Source organism: Arvicanthis niloticus, chromosome 2 (genome assembly GCF_011762505.2).
Source record: "Arvicanthis niloticus isolate mArvNil1 chromosome 2, mArvNil1.pat.X, whole genome shotgun sequence".
Taxonomy (NCBI): domain Eukaryota; kingdom Metazoa; phylum Chordata; class Mammalia; order Rodentia; family Muridae; genus Arvicanthis; species Arvicanthis niloticus.
Window position 1 is genome coordinate 132,964,463 of NC_047659.1, and position 24,729 is coordinate 132,989,191.

Consider the following 24,729-nt stretch of genomic DNA (forward strand, 5'->3'; position numbering starts at 1 on the left):
CAGATAATGTTGTTACAAAAAAGTTACCAGAAAAAAAAACAAGCAACAACCAAACAACTCATAATATTTTAAATATGTTTACGACTTTGAGTTGGGTCACACTCATAGCTTGGTTACATCCAACAAGATGTGACCTGCAGGCCATGGGTTGAACATGCTTGCCCGTATCTAGACATGAAATCAATAACCACCAGACTGGGGATGGGGGTGAAAATCAACTTAAACTGCAGACAGCACATCTAACCTAGCCCTCATCCAGACACAGCAAAGGAATAAAGTTTTTTTTTTTTTTGTCAAGCCACCCAGACAAAAATAACTCAGATAACCTCACACCACACCCTCTAGCTTTAAGAGAAGGCAAAATACACACACACTTGTACTGGCTGGTAGTGTGTGTCAACTTGACACAAGCTGGCATTATCACAGAGAAAGGAGCTTCCGTTGAGGAAATGCCTCCATGAGATCCAGCTGTAAGGCATTTTCTCTATTAGTGATTAATGGGGGAAGGCCCAGCCCATTGTGTGTGGTGCCATCCCTGGGCTGGTAGTCCTGGGTTCTATAAGAAAGCAAGCTGAGCAAGCCAGGGAAGCAAGCCAGTAAGTAACATCCCTCCATGGCCTCTGCATCAGCTCCTGCTTCCTGACCTGCTTGAGTTCCAGTCTTGACTTCTTTGGTGATGAACAGCAATGTGGAAGTGTAAGCCGAATAAACCCCTTCCTCCTCAACTATGCTATGTTTCAATATGAGTGTTTCTTTAAACAACAACACTGTATCCCCTTGAAAACTCAACCCTGAATCTCCTACAGCAGGCTTCTAGATGTTTCCATTTAAGATTCAGCCAGAAGTAGTTCCTCCCTCCTATGGGCTGGCGAGATGGCTTAGTGGGTAAAGGAGCTTGCCACAAAGCTGGATGACCTGAGTTTGAACACTCAGACCCACATGATAGAAGAAGAGAACTGATATGAAAGTTATCTGTAGTCTGAGTCACATCAGTCCTAGAGCTCTCCCTGGCCTTCACCACCGAGCCTCAAACTCCAAAAGACACACACGTGGCCTCTGTTTCCATCAAGCCAAATGTGAGGTCACTACAAATCTAACATTCCGATGTCTGATTGTTACAAGTCCTAATTCCAACGCTGACGTGATGAATGTCACAAGAAAACAAAAACCAAAACCAAAAAAACAGATTTCTTTGTGTTATGAGGTGCTGCCAGTCCTTTACTCATGGCCACTTAAAATCTTTATTTAAATCAGTTTATTCTGATGCCCTTCTGGATGGTTTTTTGGAAATAACAGTGATCCCCATGTTTCCAGGAGGTTCAGGAAAAGGACTGAATATGTACTGGGTTGAGGATGGGTTTCTGCTAATGCTGGGACCACACCATAGGATAGCAGCGATGGTTTCCAGACCTCTGAGGAGGAGATGGATACTGGGCTTGTGAGAGAGCCAGGCAGAAACAGGCAGAAGAGCAAATACTGAGGGCAAGGCAGCTTGATTTCAAATACGGGTTATGGGTTTCTGCAACCTTTTACTTCAACTTTGGTCTATCAGTTCTAGTTACCAAAGACCAATCAGACAGGACTCTCAGGTGGGAAACAAACGAAGAAGCGTCACTTCACCTCATCCCCTCAGTTCCTTGGGAGGGACATTTATTCACTGCAGACCTGCCGACTTCGGAGTCTAGGTGAGAGCAATGCTACCCTCTCCTCCTCGGGCTTTGACTAGACACCCTCAGATGTAATATTTACTTGGTTGTCTCGAGCAGCCCAGGAGCCCGGGGGATGTGTCTTTGTGTGTGGGCTGCTCACCTAGCACACAGGAAGCCCTGGGTTCCTTTGACGGCACATAAGCTGCACGTGGTAGTGCGTGCCTGTAAACCCAGCACTCGGGAGGCAGAACTTGGAAGTTTAAAGGCATACTTGGCTACGTGGTGAATTTGAGACTAGTGTGGGGTGCGTAAGACCCTATCTCAAAAGGAGGGAGATGGGGAGAAGAGGTGGTGATGTCATAAATAAGGAAAAGAGACCAGTGAGTTCCCGTCCAGCCTGTGAGGCTTGAGGGCTCTGGAATCTTATGCTCCAACCGACTTGGATCTTAAACCACTTCACCTCAGTTCGTCATGGACATGCTGACATTATGTGAGGCAAAAGTGTCCCCAGGAATGCTCTTCTCTAGCTTCTCTCTTTATCTTACCTGAGCACGAGGGACCAACCAACACCCAACATTCTTGTCACCAAGAGTCAACCAGCCGTAACTGCCCATCTTGTTCTTATTAAATCTGTAACGCCAGAGCCTTGGGATCCGTTCCAGAGATCCAATTCTGGGCAATTAGAGTGTGTGCTTTCCCAGGTGAGCCTGGCTCACACAAACTCCTCTGTCATGCTTGTGTGAGAGTCCACGTTTCAGGTGGTGACAAACAGATCCTCTGTTTAGGTTTGTAACAGCAACCCTGGTGTCAGTGCATTTGGGGATGTGGGGTGTTTTTGGAGTTCATGATATATTTTATTTGCCACAACCAGTGAGATCTAGATTAGTGTCCCATAATCTAATACATTGATATTCCTAGGAAAAAAATAAAGCTTTAATGGTCACACACACCCTTCCTTCCTTCCTTCGTTCATTCATTCATTTGTTCCTCCCTTCTTTCCTCCCTCCCTCCCTCCCTCCCTTCCTTCCTTTCTCTCTGCCATTACACCTTTTCAGGTTAGGCTATCTCTTGTTTGCTCTTGGTCTTTCAAAGCATGTATTCCAGCCTGGCTTTGGACTCAGTCTGTAGCTGAGGACCACCTTGACCCTCTGATCCTCCTGTCTCTGCATCCCAAGTGCTGGGATTACAGGTGGGAACCACCATGCCCAGCTCCTGCAGTGGTGGGGATCAAACGCAGGGCTTTGGGCATGCCAGTCAAACACCCTACCAACCGAGCCACACCTCTGGACCAGGTGTTTTGCTGCCGAATGAGTCTGATTGGTAACTTCCTGTATCTAAAATGTTTGTACCTCAAAGCTGTATAGACTGTAGTGGTGCTGTGTGAGCACTTGTTATTTCTATAGTTTAATGGACATTGTGCGATTGTCATGTGTTCAGTCAGCCGTAGAGGACAACTCAGAACCTTTGTATACACAATGCCCTTGGGTTCTTGGAATTTTCCTGCATGACCTTTCTAAATTAAGTTTGAGGACTAAGGGCCTCTGTCTTTTGTTTCTACCCAGGCCCTACAAGTAGTGATGTGGTCCTGGTCCTTTAAGTGGTTGTATCTGGTGGGAAGAGCAGGGAGCAAATTCAAGTTCTGAGACCCTTTCTCAGTAGAGGTGGGAGAGCCAGCAGGCCCCAAGGGAGGAGGAGGAGGAAGAGGAAGAGGAAGAGGAGGAAGAGGAAGAGTGGGAAGAAAAGGAAGAGGAGGAGGGAGAGGAAGAAGAGGAGGAGGGGGAAGGAAGAGCAATAATTCTGCAGTGTTTCTGGCAAAGCTGCTGTTGCTCTCAAGCAGAGCTGTCATCTCATCTGTTTGAGGGAGACAGCAGAGTCCCAGGAGGCTCCCAGCACCTGCTGGCTGTCCACAGTCTCCTTGGCAGATCCTGCACAGAAAATGTCTCTGAGCAACCACTAGTGTTTTCTTCAAGCACTCCAGGAAAAGCTTGTTTCAACAGGCACGAGGGGGTCACCATGGCTCCGAGATGAGCTGGACCTCCCCATCCAGCATAGCCACTGTGAGGATCCCACAGAGAACACACTCATTAAGTTCTTCAGCTCTGCCCCAAACAGAAATGGCTTCCTAACCTCTGCCTGGGATTCTTTTACCAAAGTATTAATTTTGAGGTCGTGCTATCTGCCAGGGATCAGCTTCTGCAGTGAAGGCCATGGGCCTTGTTTGAGAGCCAGGAAGCAAGGTAGACTAGTCTGGTTTTCCCAGGGTTTGCTTCCTGTTCCCCTTGTTCGGCATGGGGTCATCTGGGACTCCACTGGCTGAGGAAGAGCTCTGGAGACTCTCATTTAATGATTCTGCCATCTCCCGAGGCCTTCTCTGTCTGGCTATCAGCAGGGGAGGATTATGATGAGGGAGATTTTATGCACTAGGCAACATCATATTTCTGTCCACATCCCTTTGGCTGGAACATAGTCCCATGGGCCTAACTGCAAGGGAGCCTGGGAAATACCATCTAACTCTGGCAGGAGGAAAACGGACACAGGTGCCAGCGTCTACCACAAACCGAAGGTTTCTGCACAATCTTCCGATTTTTAAAATGTTCCCAAGACATTCAAGTTTTCTTTTATTATGACTTTGTGAGGCATGGTCTCATGTAGTCCAGGCTGGCCTTGAACTCATTAAGTAGCTGAGGATGACCTGATGATCTCGAACTTTCCCAGTGCTGGGATTTCAGGGAATGACATTGGCATTGGCATTGGCATAGCTGGTTTTATTTCGTGCTGGGGATTGAACCCAGAGCTTTGTACATTCTGGGTAAATAGTCACCAAGTGAGCTATGTCCCCAGCCCCTACAATTCCACTTCTAAAATGATAACATGTAGATTAAACAACTGTTCGTAATCATTCTGACTCACAGGCTCCCAGGTTTGCCCCTTGGGCTGGTGGGTCTTGTCTTTTAGCTATCATTCTACATGGGCAGATAAGTGACAAGCGAAGTGATCACCAGTTGTTCAACAAACATATCAACTTCTACTCCATACTGACTGACAGACGTGAACACTTGAGATAAGTTCTTGTTTCTTTGCTCCTGGCTAGAAAATAATGTTAGATTTTTAAAAACTAAATTGTAAAGTCTGGGACTATAGCTCAGTAATAAAAATGCTTACCTGGCATGGTGTTTGGTTCCCAGAACTGCAAAGAAAGATGAAGGAAGGAAGGAAGAAAGGAAGGAAGGAAGCAGGGAGGAAGAGAGGGAGGAGAAGGGAAAAAGGGAGGGTAGGAAGGAGGGAGGGAAGAAGGAGGGAGGGAGGAGGGAGGGAAGAAGGAAGGGAAGAAGGAGGGAGGGAAGAAGGAGGGAGGGAGGAAGGAGGGAGGGAAGAAGTAGAGAGGGAGGAAGGAGGAAGGGAGGGAGAAATTAAGGAAGAGAGGGAGGGAGAGTTCTTCTGTTTGCTAGAGTTACTTGCCAAGGTGTTAAATTTTAAAAGAGGAATTGCTTAGCTGAGAAGAGACTCCCCAGATGGGAGCTATTCCAGGCTGAGCCTTGGTTTCTTTCTCTGAGGGATAGGGATGATGCCAGCTCCCTTATAGAGAGACATAGAGAAGAGTGGTCCAGCTGGATGTTGAGGTAGATGACATTCCATCTTCCTGAGGAACTGCCAACTGATTTCCACAGAGGCTGTACAAGTCTGCAGTCCCACCAGCAATGGATGGGTGTTCTCCCTACTCCATAGCCTTGCCACAGCAATGGATGGGTGTTCTCCCTACTCCATATCCTCGCCACAGCAATGGATGGGTGTTCTCCCTACTCCATAGCCTCGCCAGCATGAGTTATCTTTTGTTCAGTGGTCTTCGCCATTCTGTCAGGTATAAGATGAAATCTCACTTAGTTTTTATTTCATTTCCCTGGTGGCAAAGGGCATTGAACATTTCTTTATGTGCTTCTCAGCCATTTGAGTTTCCTCTATTGAGAATTTATCCCATGTTTGAATTGGATTATTAGTTTTCTTGATATATAGGGTTTTTAAAGTTCTTTATGTATTTTGGATATTAGCACTCCTTAGTATGTGTAGTTGGTAAAATCTTTTCTGTTCTGTTGGCTGCCGCTTTGCTCAAATGTATCCCTGTTGGACTGGACCTATTAAGTTCTAGCTATGCCAAGATATATATGAGTTCTAAAGTGCTTACCTTACCTACGGACTTAGGCTAAAATCTTCACCACTCCTATATTCAATTTCACTGCCTGTTTTATCTCCATCACATATTCTATCCATCTCTCTGTCGCCGTGTCTGGTTTTGTAACTCAAAAGCAAGGCCACCCTTGAAGAGCGTTGGTAATATACAAACACAGTTTTCCTAAGCCACATGCTTTAAGCGCCATCTATTTCATATTTCCGATGCTTAACACATACTCTACGTGTAATCATAAAACGAAAAATGATTCAATGTATGTGAAATGTTTCACTCTCCCGATTACACACAATCTATTCTAAGATCCTGTCAGCACTTTAAATGAGAACAGCTGATCAGTCACTAAAAGGACTAACCAACATCATCAATGTATTATGGTTTTGTCTAGTAAAACCAACTTGTCCAGAGAAATTCCAATCCACTTGTATATGAAAAGGTCATAGTGAACTCCCTTACTTTTTATGCTATCTAAAAAGATTTTTTAAAAAGATTTAAATTCCTAGGGTGAGGGGTGTCTCAGTGGTGCAGCCCGGGCCTGATATGCCTGAAGTCTCGGATGTGACCCTCAATACTGTGAAAAGGGAAATAAGATTCTCACACTGGTTCCCACACTCTTTCATGCCTCTTGATATGGGGGACAGGGAGGACACTTATGCTGTACCCAGAAGACCTTCTCCTGACCCAGATGGGTCACAGTGGGACACAGGCAGAGATCAAGGGTTCTGCCAAGAAGTTACATTTTCCTTGCCCAAGTCTGGAAAACTGGAGGCCATCTGATGGCTCATTCACTTGTTCATTCATTCATTCATTCATTCATTCATTCATTCATGGTCAGTTCTTAGCTCTGATAGTATTAACTGAGAGACCTGGGCATTCTACTTCAGCATGGCCAACTTAAATCTGTTATGGATTAGCTACCATTCAATATTTTCTTATATATATGTTACATGCGTGTGTGTGTGTGTGTGTGTGTGTGTGTGTGTGTATACTCGTGCGCAGGCGCGCACAAGCTCAGGAATGCTATCCACTTTCTTTGAGACAGGGTCTCTCACTGGCCTGGAACTCACCAACTGGGCCAGCCTTCCCAGCTCATTACGCAGCTGACATTATGACATGGGTTCTGGGGATCCAGGTCCCCAGGCTTGCATACTTGAGTGACTGAGCTATCTCGCCAGCCTTTATCTTATGGGGGCAGCACAACTAGACACAGGGACTGCCAGGGCCATGGGGCTGGGTATGGGCATCTGACCTACTCTGGAGGCCCCTGGAAGAAGAAACACAGTAGCATGAAGAGGTACAAGAGGCAGTTGCTGGTGTTCAAGTGTGGGAGAGCAGGGCTTTTGTTCTGAGGAGAGGCAGAGGTGGATATACTGTGAAGTCAAAGGCTTAAGTCTCAGAGCAGCTCTGGGTGACTTCCAACCACCTGAGGGACCAGGCCCAACACACGCACAATCACATGCTTTTGTAGAGTTGCCAAAGTCAGGTATTTTAACAGTAACTGGTTGAGAACACTGCCTCTGTCTGTTCCAATATCCCTCTGCCATTTTCTTTCTTAAATCTGTGACATTTTTAGAGATGTGGATAATATAGTCAGTGGATTAGTGCTGACTATGGCAATAACTAAGGTCAAAATATGTTATCCCAAAGAGGGTGTTGACACGGAGCTGGTGACTAGGTGGTGTCAGTTCAAAAAATCCTCAAGATTAAAGATCTTTAATTAAAGATTAAAGATCAAGGAAATGCAGTTTGAAAGCACGAAGCCTTTGTTTTTTGTTTTTGAAGTGCTGTGAAATCTAAGCTGACAACTATTATCTTTGAGTTGTTTTCATTTTGAAATAGAGACCTGCCATGTTGACAAGGCTGTCCTTGATCCTCAGGGCTCAAATGATGATCCTCCTGCTTCAGTTCCTTGAGTACCTGGGATTAGTGGGTTCACAGCTATTCCCGGCTGGTCCTAAAACTTTGCCATGAAGGAAATTTAGCATTCCAATAATGAGTGGAGATGTTGAAAATTTCCCAAGTGCCAACAATAAAAAAGTGTTGTTCAACTGCTAGAGAAAAGTTGACATTATCCCACTCTTTAATAGAAAACTGACATCACGAAATTCATATATGACAGGAGCTTATTCTAAAGGTTCACAATAAAATGCAGCGATAAAATTATTATAGAGATGTGTTATCCCAATGTAAACATTGGTGCACACTTAACTTACATAATTGCCTATATAAATGCAGAGTTAGTCTCATATAAACTTAATGTTTATTGTTACCATGCAACTTTAGCATGCTTAATATGTTTTATTATTAGCACGATATAAACTCTCACTGGCTGTGTTACCAAACATGGAAAGGATTTGGGGCACTATCTGGTGAGATCAAGGCCAAAAAAGGAGGTGAATGTTATTTCCTTCCATCTCCCAGCGGAGAGAAATCCTCTCCCATGGGCCTCAGCATCACAGACTTGGGCTCTCCTCCAGTCCCTTGCTGTCTTGTCATGGGTGAAAGCCCTGGCTCTGGGAAGTTGTCAGGCTGATTGTTGTCTCCAGTTCCCCTTTGGCCCTGAGCATCCATAGAACTGTAAACATAGCTAACTCTCCTTCCCACCTCACAATAGCTCTGTAGACAACTGAGGTACAGGGCTGAGGTACCTTGTTCTTACCTAGGGTAACCTGGCATCCTCCAAAGACTTCTCTGGTGTCTTGGCTATTGAAGTCTAGAATATTCCTCAGCTCTGTTTCAGGGATATATCTACCATTCAGGGAAGAGTTAATAACGGATGATGTGGAGACTGATACCGGCTCACATGCCAGATGCTGTGTGTGTGGGCTTCCGCTTTCCGGCAATCCTAGAAGTGGGCAAAGCCATGAGACCCAGCCTATAGACGAGAAGTTAAACATCCTGCCTAGCTTACAGAGGACACAGTGGGTGTCGCTGGACTTTTTGATTTCAGAGTCTGTGTCCTTAGTCACCATACCCCATGGCTGGAATTAGGGGGCTGCAGGCAGTGGGGTGGAGACTAAGGCCACTAACCTGCTGTGAGCATAGGTCCACGAGTTGGATGTCCCAGCAGTTACCGCTACACATGTGTCTAATGAGGAAACTTTAGAACACACCAAGCAAGACCTCGTGAACTGTATACATTTAACAATGTGTCGTAGAACTGATCTCTAGAAGCTTTATCTGGATCCGCTAAGCAGTAGCTACTACTTCCTTCCCCAAGTCCCGTGGCAACCAGCATCCAACCTTCTGTATCAGAGAGGGGAGCAAGTCAAATCTTTGGCCACTTGTAAAATAAAAGGGAGTCTGACAGCCCCCTGTTGCCTGGCCCAGGTACCCCAAGCTCGGCCTGGGAGAGTGAGATAAGCGGCCATCAGGTTCTGACCCCACAGAGGCCCCACTTTTCTCCAGCCTCATCAGGTCCCCGTGAAAGGGTCAGGCCTTGCCTGCTGACGGGGATCTCAGAGCAGGATCTGCCAGATCTAGCCGGGCCCAGCCTGGGGCCCAGGGGGAATAATTATCTTTTGTCCTTGCTCCCACCCAGTTCCTACCTTCCCAGGCCACCAGGAAGCTGGGTCCCCTGCTTTCAATGCCATATAATAACATCCATTCATAGCTACTGTACCCTGCACGGTTCACCAAGCAGGCTCCGCCCAGACTTCGCAGAACCCTCACAATGGAATACGTGGAGGGAGGGGAAGAGGAGAGTCGGAGTGGGCCGTGGGGACTGGGTAGTTGGCCATTTTGAAGGTGAGAAGAACAGGACCTGGGGAGGACCAGTTGATGCGGCTGCTTGCTTTTTTCCATGTGCGAGAACTATTTAAAAGAGTCATACAATTGGAGCAGAGCCGTGAGAAGAAATAGATGCTGTAGAGATGTGGGCTCCAGCAAAATCTTCAGCCTTGTAGATCATAAACAGAAGTCTGCCTTTTAAGCTAGGCATGGTGTCGCAGGACTGCAGTCCCAGCACTTGGGAGATAGGAGCAGAAAGGTCAGGAGTTCAAGGTCATCCTTCATCCGTAATGAGCTCAAGGCCAATCTGGGATATATGAGAGTGTCTGGAAACAAAACAAGGAAGCAAGCAAACAAAATAAAAATGGTGCTTAATTTTCTAGGCACATTGAGTAGAATTCTCACTGACCCAAGAGACAGTTCGCAGTATGTGAAGTAACTTCTGTCAGCTGCTGCCCCGTGCTGTCCAGGCCAAGCCCTTTATGCCCCATCTTCTTGCTACTCTTCAGCACCCCCACCTCCTCATTTGGTTCCCTAGACGTCACTGCGGGGAGGGGAAGGGTGTGAACAGACACAAGTAGAGAAGGCAGTAGGCATCAGGACAGTGTGTTCTCATCTTCTGCAGTTCTCAGAAGATTGACAGTGCAGCTCGGAGGGTGACAGAGACCAGAAGAAGGTGGCCTCAGAGGGCCCGAGAGGTTCCCGGGAGGAGACCTGAGTGAAGCAGGGTTAGCTAAGTTGGAACAGGCAGGAATATCCAGATTCCAGGATGGGAAACAGCAGGCACAAGAGTGAGAACAGACAAAGCCTGAGACTCCTGGTGATTAGAAGGGTTGTCATCTGGCTGGACCGTTACCCTGCATGCTGGGCAGCAATGCCCAGGTCTGTTCTGCCCCTCTCCCTTCATGCATTGTGAATACTTCCTGATGGCAACAAGTCTTTTTATACAGCCTCCTCCTCTTCCTCCTCTTTCTTCTCTCTTCCTCCTTCTTCCAATCTCTCTCTTTGTCCTTCCTTCTTTCTTCCCTTCTCTCCTTCCTTCCTTTCTTTAGTGTTTGTGTGTGTGTGTGTGTGTCTTTCTGGTGGGCAGATGACAACTTTGAGGAGTTAGCTATTGCTTCCCACTGTAGGCCCCTGAGACCAAACTCAGGTCGTCAGACTTGTGTGGTGAGCACTTTTATCTGCTAAGCTGTCTGGTCAGGCCCAGATTCTTTTGTGTTTGTTGCCTTTGTATTGGAGCAGGGTCTTACTCTGTAGTCCAACCTGACCTTAGACCTACAGCCACCCTTTTGCCCTAGAGCCCCAAGTGCTGGCCTTGTGGGATTCAGTCACTAGACCTGGCTTTCTTGGAGGCTTCTTTAGAGCTCTTCCTTCCTGGTCTTATAACCATCCTCCTAGGTTGGATACTGAGGCTCTTTCTAGTTTTTCTCTATTGTAAGCAAGGGACGAACATCTTTGCCCACATGCCTTTGTGCAAGTGTATTATCTCTGTACAATAATGGTGGGAAGTCCTGAAAGCCGTGTGGTGGGCAGGGTTGGACATGCCTTGGAAGGACTGAGTTGACTCTGTTTGAAACCAGCCTGGAGGCCACAAGGGCAGTTCTTGGCTGGGTTTCTCTTCCAGGGGCCCCAAGCAGGGACATTCTGAGAGAAGGCTTGAGCAGCAGATAAAGAGCCTTGACCATTCTCTCCATGGTCTCTGGCTTCCTGGGCCAGATAATGAACACGGGAGAAAGGAGGCCCAGCCCAGACAACTCATGCTCCCTTTCTTGCTGTGTGCCCGTCCGGCAGCTGACTTGGTTACCAGTTGCCAGTGCCTTCCCAGGAGATGATACACAGTGCTTTAAATTGAGCACAGACTTAGGGGGAGGGGGTCAAACCACAGCTTTACCACTGAAGAGTTCTTGGGTCAGTTTCTCAGCGGCTCTTGGATTTCGGTGTGCTCACTTGCAAAGTGAGGGGAAATAGCCTAATGGAAATATCAAGAAAGGCAACTAAGGATGAGCAGATTCCTGACTAGTGGTCCATTCTCCCAGAAGTCAGGGTCTATATTTTCATTGTCTTGTAGGGTGTCCATTCTCTTTTTAAAAGAATGTTATTGGGGTGGGGGGGGATTGCTCAGTGGATAAAATGCTTTCTGTGTAAGCGTGAGAACAGGAGCAGAGATCTCCAGCATCCACATAAAACTGTCAGGAGGATGTGGTGGCTCAGCTGTAATCCTAGCACTTGGGGATGGGAATTCCCCGGGGCTAAGCTGGGAAGCTACACTAGCTGGAGTCCGTGAGCTCCACAATCGGCAGGAGACCCTGGCTCAGTAAACAGAGCAGAGAGCCATGTGCCTGCACACAGATACTTCCACTTGCATGAACATGCGCACACATATGCATGCATACAATGAAAACGTATATAATTGTAACCCACCATATGATTCACACATTTGAAACGTTTAGTTCAATGTACATTGAATTTTGTCATCCCCTAAAGAAATCTTGTACCCATCGGTAGGCATCCCAAGCCACCAGAAGATCCCTCCAACCCCCTGTGCATGCTAACTTTACTGTCTATGTCTATGGACTTGCCTTTGCCAGACATTTTATATCAGCTTAGTCAAGCAACACATGGTCTTTTGTGACAGCTTCTTACACTTATCGTGCTTTTTATCAAGGTTCATCTACACTGTAGTATGAATTGAGGAAGGGGAGGAGAGAAATAGAGGAAGGGGAGGAGAAGAAGGAGGCTAGCAGCCATGGAGAACCACAGATGGATCGAAAGCTGTCCTGGGTAGTAAGTAACTTCTATCAAAAAGTTAGATATTGGGTAACAACTCTAATTGTGTGGGCATCTTGTTGATTGAGCATTTCTAAATATATAAATCCTTTAAATAATCATTAAGCTTTAAGAGTCTCATTTCTACCAGGTACTGTGAGGATGGCAGATATTGTCTGGGGGCAGAGCCATCTCCCACGCTGGCATCTCGTGGGTGCCAGGGCCTGCGCATGTTGCTAGCCGGAGCCCCGGTCAGAGCCAAGGAGCAGCAGGAACACGGTGGCTGCCTGGGAACAAGCCGGACTGGGTGCCAAGTTCTAAATATCACCCCTACAGGTTTGACTAGGTATGGCCCCCATAGACTCATGTGTTTAAATGCTTGGCCCATAGGGAGTGGCATTGTTAGGAGGTGTGGCCTTGTTGAAGTGGGTGTGGTCTTATTAGAGGAAGTGTGTTGATATGGGAGCAGGCTTTGAGATCTTCTATGCTCAAGCTATGCCCAGTGTGACACACAGTTTCCTTTTACTGCCTGCAGATCAAGATGTAGAACTCTCAGCTCCTCCAGCACCATGTCTGTCTACATGCCACTATGTTTCCTTCAAAAATGATAATGGACTAAACCCCTGAAATTGTAAGGTAGCCCCAAATTAAATGTTTTCTTTTATAAGAGCTGCCATGGTCATGGTGTCTCTTCACAGCAATAAAACCCTAACTAAGGCAGCCCCTTTTATTGATGAATACTATTTCATTGCGTGGACTAACTGCATTTAATATGCCCCTTTCTCAGTTGACAGACTTTTGGGTCCTGTCTATCTCTTGGCTCTTACAAATGACACCATGAAGAACATTTGCATGTAGATACTGCTTTTCTCAGTTTCGCTCCACTGAACCAGAAGCTTGTGGATTGGACCAGGTACTCTTCTATCTCTGCCTCCCCATCACTGGGGTAACAGGTGCATACCAGCATATCCGGCTTTTAAAATTTGGGCTCTGGGGATTGAACTCAGGTCCTCATACTTGCTTAGCAGGCATTTTGCCAACTGAACTGCCCCCATGGACATGGTTTTAAAAGAAACTCTACATTTTATGGGTAAACACTTGGGCCTTGTACTTGGTAATAGCCAAATCTGCCCAGGAACACCTGCCTCTAGCATCTCTCTCTCTTACATGAATGTCCTTCATTTGTGATAAGACTGAAGGACTCCCATGTTTGAGTTGCCCAGAAAGTACAAGGGCATTGTAAAAGACACACATGTCTGTTCCAGTTGGGAATGCCCAAGGTCAGTCTGCAGCATAGTCTTGGGAAAAAGTCATTTCCCAAATGAGCAGTGTGTACATGCAGAGCTGAGCAGATTGGCTCAAAATCTGAACCAGCAAAGATTTGAAGACAGACGAGCTAAGCCTTGTGTCCCATGCTGGTCATTTAGTACTCGTGGGTACAGGCAGAGAGTCAGTGTTTTTAGTAAAAGTGGCTTTCTACAAAATAATCTAGGTAACTCCTATCATGCCCACACACTCAGAGGTGTAATCTCCAAAGTACCTGGGGTTTTTCATAGCCAGCTGTTTGGAAGCGTTATCTACAGTGAGAGCCGAACACTGCATTGCTCAGGGTGTGATCTCCAAAATCAGTGTTTTAAAAACCTACCAAGAGGGTTTGTCTAGTTTTTGTTCAGTGACAGTGGTCCTTTATTTCTGTTTATCGTGTGTGTGTGTGTGTGTGTGTGTGTGTGTGTTTCTGTGTGAGTCTCTCTATTTGGGTATGTCTCTCTCTGTCTCTCTGTCTCTGTCTGTCTCTGTGGTCTGTGTGTCTGTACTCTGTGTGTACATGTGTCTGTGTGTATCTGTGTGTCTCTGTGTATGGAGATCTTGAACTCTACTAGTTTTATCTCAGTCCTGTCACGGTGGTCCTCTAGCCTGTGGACATTCTGACCTTGTGGTCTAATCAGCAGTTCTATGACAAGTCTGCTGAGAGCACAGGACAGAGACTGGAGCAAACACATACTATGTTTTGAGCAGTAATGGAGGAGTTTTTTTGCCTTTTGTCCCTTGTGGCAGTCCTGAGCTGGTTCAGACATCTGTTTTAAGTGGAAACTCTGGGTCTGAGGAGAACTCTGATATTCTGGGGTTGTGGGAGGGGCTGCCAGCTGGCCAGCCAGTTCCCAAAGGAGCTGCCCTGATTTGCCACCCAAATACAGAGCAGAAAAACTCAGCTCTCCCTACGACTTTGGCAATTCTTGTAATTGTCTGTCTTGGGGCCATCTTCATGACTTGGCTTGTTGTGGTTTTGATTGACATTTTCTTGATGGCTAGCTTCTGTATGCTTCATGTCCAGGTCATAAGTCCCGGGATACCCTTTCCTTATTTGGAACTACTAACTTAACCTTTCTTTCCTCCCCTCCTCCTCCCCTCCTCCTCCTCTCTTCCTCTCTCTCTCTCTCTTCTCCTTATTCTCCTTCTGCTTCTCTCTCTCTCCTTCTTCTTCTTCTTCTTCTTCTTCTTCTTCTTCTTCTTCTTCTTCTTCTTCTTCTCTCTCTCTCTCTCTCTCTCTCTCTCTCTCTCTCTCTCTCTCTTGCTCTCTCTCTCTCTCTGTCTCTCTCTCTTCCCAAGATTTATCTGGTCATGCATTTATGTATATAAGTACTCTGTCATTGCACACACCGGAAGAGAAAATCAGATTCCATTACAGATGGTTGTGAGCCACCATGTGGTTGCTGGGAATTGAACTCTGGACTTCTGGAAGAGCAGCCAGTGCTCTTAACCACTGAGCCATCTCTCCAGCACCCCTAACTTAAATTTCAATGGGAAAAGATGACTGAGGCATCTACAGAGCATGCCTGGAAGTGGCCTTTCTGCGGAGATAATTATTTACCCACTTTGAAGCACTGCAAAGCCCCAGTGCTCTGATCTCGAATAATCACAAAGATGGGGCAGTTACACAACAACACCTATGTATGGGAATAAATATGGGGTGCAAATATATTTATTCAATATACACTTAGTCATAGTTAAAGAAGCTTGTTAAAGAGGCTGAGAAGACCGTGCCTGTATGAGGAGCTGAGTTCAATTCCCAGTACCCACATAGAAAGTCACGGATGGTTATGCAGTTGTCATCCCAGCTCTGGGGAGGCAGAGACCCATGGATCGCTGGCGATCACTGGCCAGTCAGTTTAGCCAAATTGGCAAGGTCCCAATGAGGAAGTGTGTCTCAGAAAAGAAGGCGGGGTGGCTCCTGGGGAACAACACCATGCATGGCCCCAAGTAGTCAGGGACAGTGATCTCTGACCCCATTTGTGAAACAAATTGAGTTGTGTATCTGTGATAAAACACTAGACAGAAACAACTTAGAGGAAAGATGTGGCTTCAGAGGGTCAAGTTCACTGTGGCGGGCAGGCGCTGGCAGGGCTGAACAGCTCCTCCTGGAGCACGGAGAGGAGAAATGCTGTGCTCCCACTGCCCGGGGCTCCCCCATTGACTCATAGTGAGTCTTTCCCCTTCTGCTAATCCTCTCTGGAGAGGCCCCAGCTGTGCCTCCCATCCAAGCGAATGGGTCTGTCCTATTTAGGGTCGGCAGGAACAGTGACATTCCAGTGGTGAAGGCTGACCTGATAGAAAGCCACGGGAGTAAATATGACATTCCTCCACCTACAAATAGTAGCTTTTCTTTCTGTTCAGTTTATATATTTATGTTTATATATTCTTTTCAGTTTCGACAAATAATTTTCATTACCAATCTGCCACTGTTAGGAATGAAAACCCAACAGATCCCTAACAAGCAAGTTGAAAAGGCATTCAATAACAAAAATAACTCTAATGCAAGGTGGTGTGTACAAATACCCCAACGGGCAGGAGAACAAGACAAAAACCCAAACACAAATAATTAAGATGCAAAACAAAATAAATGTTAAATGAAAAACTGTCTCACGTGGGGAAAAAAATTCCCTATATAATCAAAAGTCTCAACACTGGTTGGGTCCAGTATGTCAGAGGTAGCGGCTCCAAATCGTAGACCAGAAACAAAACAAAAATCTCAAATGGGCATAATGGAGCCAGGGGGATCAGAAGTTAGAAGTCATCCTCAGCTACGGTAAGTCTAGGGCTAGCCTAGAGTACATGAGCTCTCTCAGGAAAAAAAGAAAGAAGAGAAAAGAAAAGAAAGAAGGAAGGAAGGAAGGAAGGAAGGAAGGAAGGAAGGAAGGCAGGCAGGCAGGCAGGCAGGCAGGCAGGCAAGCAAGCTGCAGTTAAACATCTGTAGATCAGGGAATCAGGTGTGGCCCGGCAGGGTCTGAAAATGTCCCTCTCTATAGATTCAGGAACTTGTGGTAATTGGTTCATTGTGTGACATGCCATCTCCACCTTGGTACCCAGGTTTCCAGGTAGAGACTGAGACCATCCTCCAGGCTTCCAGAGCTGTCAGCATCCTGAGGATGTCGGTGTCTGAGGAGGATTCCCTCCGTGCCCTGTGCTTGTGGCATCAGTAAAAGCAGCTTGTGCTCCCCGACCAGAGTGCATGTCTCTTCTGGACGTTGTGGAAATGCCGAGCTCTCCGTCCTTGCTTCAGGCAGCAGTGATGAAATACCTTGTAATGGTGGAATGGGAGGCTGGGCTGGGTTCCTGCTTGTGCCTGCATCAAAGGAGCCAAGTCTCAACATGCTCTTTCAGGTTAAGCCTGGTGGCCAGGGCCTTCCAAGCCTCCCCACCAGGATAGGGATAGGAAAACATTTTGAAGTGTTTCTTTAGTTCTAATTGCTCCTCCCAGCTGTAGCTTGGTGTTGATGACCTTGGACGTGGTAGGGTGAAAATGCAGAGGTTCTTCCATCTTGACTAGATCCCAGGGCAGGTGTTGATACTTATATTGCATAGCAAAGGAAGCACAGGTTCAGAGAAGTCTAGACACCCACACAGACAAATGTGAAGAGCTAGCTTCAGAAGCCAGCTCTTTGCCCACACACACTGCCCCAGGCAGTGGGATGCAGCCAGGGAAAGGACATCTGCACTTTGGACTTGATGAGCCAGCAACCTTCTGAGCTCTGAAGTTCAGAAAACTTTTATGGGCCAGTGCAACCAATCCTTATCACCTGTGGCTGGCTCAAGGACAATTACTGTATCCTTGGCTGGCCTGAGAACCACTTGTGAGCCAGGAAGGAAACTACGTTGATTCTGCCCATGAAGACATTCTAGCCAGAGCAGGGCAGGTTAGTGATGTCTAGGGCCCTCTAGTGGTCAAGAGAGCAAAGCTCTCGTTACTCCCAAACTGGAAGTCCAGATTCAGATCAAAATTATAATAATGGCCCCATTAGGCAAGAGCTGAATGTCAAAGAGAACCAGGCCCAAAGGTAGGGGTCAGATTTTGTCAGATACATGCCTCTCACCCAGTGCCTCCAAAAAACACGGCAGTGGGCTTCACTGGGTACCCTTGGGAATCAAGTGTGTTTGCAGAAGGTGCTACCAAATGTCCACCACTCCTGGAGAGGATGAGACTAGTGCCTCAGATACCACTGAATAGATGTGGTGTTGCCTAGTCTGATATGGAGGGAGAGGCCAAGCCCCTGCTGTTTTGAGCATGGTGAAGGGTTACACAGGTGTGGCCGCTTCTGTAGCCCTTTGTCTATGTCCTTGGCTGGACAGTGAAGAGGCCATTCCACAGAAGAAAAACCGGGGTCTAACCACTTGCTGGATAGCTGTGGGGTCATGGGAATGCAGCCATTCATCTTTCCTTTCCCAAATCTGGACTCTCCCCTTCAGAATGCCAGCAACCCCAGCCATCCTGTGGCTTGCCCTGGCTACCCATCACATCCTCTAAGTGCACTCAGATCACACCGCCTAAACGCTCATCCCACAAGCCCGTGAGTGGGAAGAACGGTCATTTTCCATTTGACAGACAGTTGAAGCTGCTTACCTGGAATCTAGATATCCTCCCTGGGATTCTAGCTGCCCCAGACACTCCGCTATCCAGGTCAGTTATGTGAAACTCATTTTGACCAGCAGAGGGTGTCATGTACTCAGAGATAACAGCCAGCATTCAGCATTGTGGTTAACAGAATCCACTGCTTGGTGAAATACCAAGTCTTCACCCATCCCAGACTCCAAGAGGGTCTGCGGAGCAAGGAGAGAGGCATCCGCTTCCCCACAAGCTGATGGTCCCCAGCCAGACGACGCCATGCCTCCTAACCCAAAAAAGGACTCTCTGTGCCTTATAAGAGAACTGTGTGTTAGCGCTGTTTTGCCCAGCTGGCTCTGTTTAATCAGCAGGCAGAGCTACCCAGGATGGAATGGCCGAGAGGTGATAAGCTTGGGCACTGTCTGTGGGGTTGTGACCTGCTTTACTGCCTACAAAAGACAACCTGCCAATATCTCCCAGAACCAAGAATGTTCGTGTAGTAATAGACACAGAAAACCTCCCGGCTGCTACATATCAGTCACTGGCAGCCTGTGGTCATCAAGCCCTGGAATGTGGCTGGTTCTGATTTAGATGTGCTATCACTGTGTAATGTGTTCATATCATTGCAAAATCCAAGGTGTGTATATGTCATATAACATATACACACAACACACGCACACATGATAGTGAGGTTGTTTGTTTTTGCAGTGCTGGGAATCGAACACCTCACCTTGTGCCAGGCAAGTACTTTGTAAGGGGAGGTACTGATACTAAGGTCTAGTTTCCTAATTGGTTCTTGATTTGTCAATAAAGAAGTCTGGGGAGACAATTCCTGGGTGGAAGGTCCAGGCAGGACTTCTGGGTCCCAAGAGGAAAAGGAGACACAGGGAAAGAGAGAGGGTCTTTTCTGCCATGCTTTGGAGGAAGGAGGATGCTACAATCATGTAAGGTCTCAGGGCAGCTAGAGACCTGCTATGTGTGGCCTCTGCTATGGGTGGATGGCCAAGGATATTGGTAGAGGGTGGAGTGGGGGACTAATACAAGCCACTAAGTTTAGGGCAGAGGGAAAGACAGAGATAATAAATTCATAAGGGCACGGATTTCCAGGCAGGAGATATTTGTGTCCAGCAATTGTGCCCAGCAGGCAAGTTAAGGTAACAAGGCTGAGTGTGTGTGTCCATTATCTGTGGATTCAAGGGTCGTGGGTGCAGACTGATGGAGCAGTTGACTCCCGGAACATAAGGCGGGTATAAAAGGGATCCTGGAGGGGCCAAAGCTCAGGCTGTGGTCCCGGGCAAAAGGCAGTAGCGATATTAAAACTACACACAACAGTTCTCTATCACAGAACTACACTCTGAGCCCGTTACACGCTTTTGATATGAAAGAGTTCCGTGAGAGACCGGTGGTAATGGCTGCCTAAGGCTACTCTCAGCGTACACTTAGCAGCAGTGAAGAAAGTGTGCTTAGTGCTGGGTGTCTTAGCACGTAATAAACCAAACAAGGGGAAGGGTTTGTTAGGTGAGAGAATTTCTAAGAACTGATGGGTAATAAAAACCAAGGAGAAGGCAGGACGCGGTGGTGCATGGCTTTAATCCTGGTACTCGGGAGGCAGAGGCAGGTAGATCTCTGAGTTCGAGACCAACATGGTCTACAGAAAGAATTCTAGGACCAGGACAGCCAGGGCTACACAGAGAAACCCTGTCTCAAAAAACCAACCAAACAAGAAACCCCAAACCAACCGACTAAACAGCAGCAACACAAACCAAAAGACAACCCAACACACACACACACACACACACACACACACACACACACACAAATATCCAAGGAGTGATTGGGTTGGTGTGTAGCTCTCTGAAAGTGCGTTTGGTACTGGTCTAGCCTTGTAACACTCTGGGATTGATCCCCTTGGAAATTAGTAAGAGACAACAAATCAAAGGGGGAAGGGAAGGCCTGGTGCTGGGGAGGGGAGGGGCTCTGTGGGTTAAATATATCAGTGTGAAACCAGAGACAGGAGCCTGGAAGGCTTCCAGTTCCCCAGCGGATCACAAGCACAGGGGCTAAGAAGAGAGTCAGGAGCCTGCCTTCAATTTCTCACTCCCCACCAATGACCATGAAATGCAGGAAGAAAAAAAAAAGTCAGGCACTGTGGGGAAGAGCCGGGACAGGCATTCAGTTGTGCACACCATGGCTACAACTCTAGGTGTCAGGCAGGGACCTGAGGTCAAATACAGATTCGAGATCAAATACAGATTGCTTATGCATATATGGGGTGCAGGGCCTGCTGGAGGGATGAAGGGAGGCAACAGATGCTGTGTGATATAGACTCCCAAGGGCCAAGAAAGAAGTTTGCAGGGGAACCTGGGAAACAGAGCTGTGCCTCTCCAAAGGTCAAGATTGAGAGGGGCCTGTGAGTGTGGCCATCTGTGTGAGTCACTCCAATGGGCGATGGATCCAGAGAACTGGGAAGCAGCCAGTCTAGGGCACCTGGAGTGACCCCTCTTCTTTACCACCTCTACTGGGACCTCAAGCCCTATTTGGGGCATGGCAAGAGAGCTAGAGAAGAATAGGGTATAATTCCAGTTTTTTTTTTCTTTTTAAAGATTTATTTATTTTATGTATGTGAGTACATTGTGGTTCTCCTTGGACACACCAGAGGAGGGCATTGGATCCTATTACAGATGGTTGTGAGCCATCATGTGGTTGCTGGGAATTGAACTCACCCTCCTCAGGACCTCTGGAAGAAGAGCCAGTGCTCTCAACCGCTGAGCCATCTTTCCAGCCCCCCCCCCCCCAGGGTATAATTCCAAATGGGGGAATTTCAGTCATAGACTGACTGGATGTTCTCTCTCCTTTCCTCCCCTCCCCTCCTGTCTCCTGTCTTCTTCCTTACCCCCCCTCACATGTTGGGGGGGGGTGTCTCATGTAGCCAGGCTGGCACTGAATTTGCTAGATAGCCAAAGATAGCCTTGAACTTCTGATCCTTTTGCTGCTACCTCCCCAAGTACAGGGATGACACATGTGGGCAATCATGCCCCATTCATGCAGTGCTGGGGATTGAACCCATGGCTTCCCACATCTGGGCAAGCACTCTACCAACTGAGCCACATCCCTAGTCTTAGACATTTTTATTTCTAAATTGAGATTGTGTTTGCAAATTAAGCTGACCTTACATAGGTACTGTGTCCCCATGAGTACATAGTCCCCATGGGGAGAAGTGACAATGGGACTAGGAGAGACAGAGACAGGAAGAGAGACAGAGAGACTGGGAGGAGAACCCAAAGGGCTGAGGCCTGGACTCACTCAGACGTAGCACAAGGTCTCTTGTAGAACACCACATTGACATAGGCAATCCCCAGGTAAGGTCAATGAACCCTTTGGGGAGCAAAGTGACATTGCTCTAGCAGCAGGGAGACTGGACTCAGTCTGATGTGTCTGCCACAAACGCTTGGCTTTCTCAGCACAGGGTGGGGGGCCGAGATGCAGACCCACTGCTCTCCCAGGAGAGAAAACAAGTTCAGAGACAATTGCCAATCTCCACTCCTCTCCTGAAAGAACAACCCCTGAATGCTCTACTCAGCAGGGTGGCCAGCTGGGCTGGGGCCCTGGAGAAAGACAGGTTGTGCCCCACCCCCACCCCACCTCTGCCACCCATTGCCTCTGGTTCCTCATTTGTCAAATGGGGGACAATCTACTAATTTCTGTCAAAGGTATGATGGTCATGGAAGTGCTTTATCAATTTGTGATCATCTAAGGTCTTGCAAGGAGGCAGGTGGCACTGGCCCTGTCCTCAAAGGACAATCAGAGAAGGTAAAAATGGAGACCTGGCCCTTCAGATGCAATAAAGGTCTTGTGTTAGCAGAGGAGAGGTGGGAGAGGCTGCAGCAAAAGAGGGTCCGAGGCCTGGTCTTGGGCATAGGTTGAATGAGCCTGGATGAAGAGGACAGAGGCTAGCATGGTGGGGGATCAGACATACAGATGCTCAGATGTGGAGACCTTTGGAGTTGGCAGGGTCCTGCATTCCATGATGAAAAGCAGAAATTCCAAGGGATTCGTGTTAGCTGGGCTGGAGCTGACACTGGTTTGCATGCTTGTTCCTTGGCAAGGTTGGGTTGAAAGGGGAAAAAGACCAACTGATTGGAAACAGATTCCTGGGAAGGAAGTATTCCAGGCTGGCGTGAGACAAGGGCCTGCAGCCGCTGGCCCCGTCCCACCATTCCTGAGCCCTGATGCAAGGCTGGCTGGAGCAAGGCATCTCTTCCTGGCTTCATTACAAGGCCCTGCTGGTAGGGTATGAAGCTTCTGCCATTCCTGCCTGTGTGCAGGAATAAGTACTGAACTTCGAATGTGGACACCAGACTACATCAGGCCCTTGGCTGTGCTAATTGATTCCATCGACCTTGGTTTCTCACCTCAGAGGGATTGTCTCTGTTTCCCAGGTGAGCCACTGTGTTGAGAAAAGTTGGGGCTTTGCCCGCTATCCAGTCTAGCTGAATGGGTGAGCTTCAGGGTCAGTGGCCTTATCCTGAGCTTCGGGTGCAGACAGGGAGGCTTAAGGGTAGAAAGGAAGAAGGCATCATGGGTAGACTGTAATGTGAGGGTAGTTTGGTGCAGGGACACTTGTCTGATGCTAGGCAGATTTAGGGGCTGTTTGTTACAGCAGCATAACCTAACTTATCCTGACAGATACATATCATGATAAACTAAGCTCTCTCTCTCTCTCTCTCTCTCTCTCTCTCTCTCTCTCTCTCTCTCTCTCTGTATGTTATTGTGTAGTGTGTGGGTATACATGCTCAAGTAGGGGTCAGAGGTCAGCATCAGGTATCTTCGATCAGGCACCATCTTCATTTGTGACACAGGGTCTCTCATAGAACCTGAAGCTCGCCATTTTGGCTAGGCTAGCTTGACAGTGAGCCCTTGGGATCTGCCTGTTCTTGGGTTCTAATGCTGGAGTTGCAGTTATGTGCCATTATATTCAGATCAGTTTACATGGACCGAGCCCTTTCCCACTGAGCTGTCTCCCAGCCCAATGGTGCATGTTGTGACTTAGCAGCGCCTTCCTCTTAAGAACATAATTTTCAACATCTTAATGTTGGGGCTGGGGAGACAGCTCAGTGAGTACAGTGACTGCTGCACAAGCATGAAGACCTCAGTTCAGAACCCCAGGACCCCTGAAAAAAGCCAGGCATGGTGGCACCTATCTGAAACACTAGCACTTTGTATCCATCAAATAACAACCACCCTTCTGTCCTCACTCAGGGCCTGGCAACTGCACTTTCGATCTTTGTGGACTGGGCTACTTTAAATACTTTGTTTAACTGGAACCATACGGTGTTTTTTTGTTTTGTTTTTTGTTTTGTTTTGTTTTTGTTTTTTGGTGACTAATTTGTTTCACTTAGCAGAATGTTGTAGCATGAGTCAGAATTTCCCTACTTTTCAAGACAGAGTAATATTCCATTGTATGGACATACCACATTTTGATTATCCATCCATTGGACACTGGGCATTTGGGTAATTTCCATGGTTTAGCTGTTGTATATAGTTTAAAAAAACATTTGAAAGCAGTGTGTGTGTGTGTGTGTGTGTGTGTGTAGGGCAATGTCCAAGAAGCAAGTTGAATGCCCAAGAAGCAAATCTAGGCCACTGGGTTTGGGATCTATCTTGCCATGCAGCTTTGAGTAGGTAGGTAACTTCCTGACCAGATGCCAGCTGCCATCACCTTCCTGCCTACTCTCAACGGTATGCTGAGGGCCAGCTGAGACTGAAGTGTGAAAGTTCTCAGCAAAGAAGCCACCACCACTACGGGAGACTGTTATTTTTACTGCTTAGTGGGTGAGAGGCCAGTGGCTTCCCAGAGGTGTGAGTCATTCCTGGTGGGATTCCAGGCACCAGGAGAGGCTGTTCTGGGCAACAAAATCCAAATTCCACATGGAGCAGGGGCCCTGACCCTGAGCCCTTGGGTGAGCCACACCCTCTCTCCCAGGCCACTGCTGCTATGAAGAAGAGTCTGTGAATGTCAGAAGCATCCACGTTCTTGGGAATAGATCCTCCAGCTCCACTGCTACACATAGCTGTTAAAGAGGTTCAGAGAGGGTGATATGTCTGCCCAGAGCTGCAAAGCCAGAGGGAATGGGCTGGGTGAGGAAACCTCAGACACACCCATGTCTCACTGACTCCTACTTAGTTTCAATATTAGGAAGACGGCTTCAGAGGTGAAGTCCAGAAAGGCACCATGGAGCAAGAAGAAAGAGTGACCTCATTGCCCCAGAAGCAGATTGGGCATTTCTTTGTGTTTTGGGGCCATGGGTCTGAGGACCAGTGGACTCACAGCCATGTGTTAACCTTCCCACGTCTTGGTTAACATGGAGACTGCTCAAAACCACAGTAAAGTGATTGAACCCTTCCCACGTCCGTGGCACGGAGCTGAGCTGTCATACAGAGGCTCACACGCCAGATTCTCTGTGAGCCTGGAACCAGCACCCCGCCGTTCAAAAGCCCTGGCTCCTTAGTTCAAAGACATTTCC

General features: G+C 47.4%; 1 protein-coding gene and 1 long non-coding RNA gene across 2 annotated transcripts in view; both read left to right on the forward strand.

The window, feature by feature from the left end:
* The window catches only part of LOC143441488 (uncharacterized), a 39,735-nt gene extending 19,612 nt beyond the window's left edge, over window positions 1-20,123 (forward strand). The window contains exons 3-6 of the long non-coding RNA XR_013108960.1: window positions 12,479-12,673; window positions 12,863-12,963; window positions 13,115-13,240; window positions 16,693-20,123. This is a non-coding gene — a long non-coding RNA (uncharacterized LOC143441488). The remainder of the gene's footprint in view (window positions 1-12,478; window positions 12,674-12,862; window positions 12,964-13,114; window positions 13,241-16,692) is intronic.
* Window positions 20,124-22,542: 2,419 nt separating this feature from the next.
* Window positions 22,543-24,729, forward strand: part of Ccn5 (cellular communication network factor 5) — a 35,214-nt gene continuing 33,027 nt past the window's right edge. The window contains exon 1 of the mRNA XM_076930196.1: window positions 22,543-22,644. The gene's annotated coding sequence lies outside the window, so the exon portion shown is untranslated. The remainder of the gene's footprint in view (window positions 22,645-24,729) is intronic.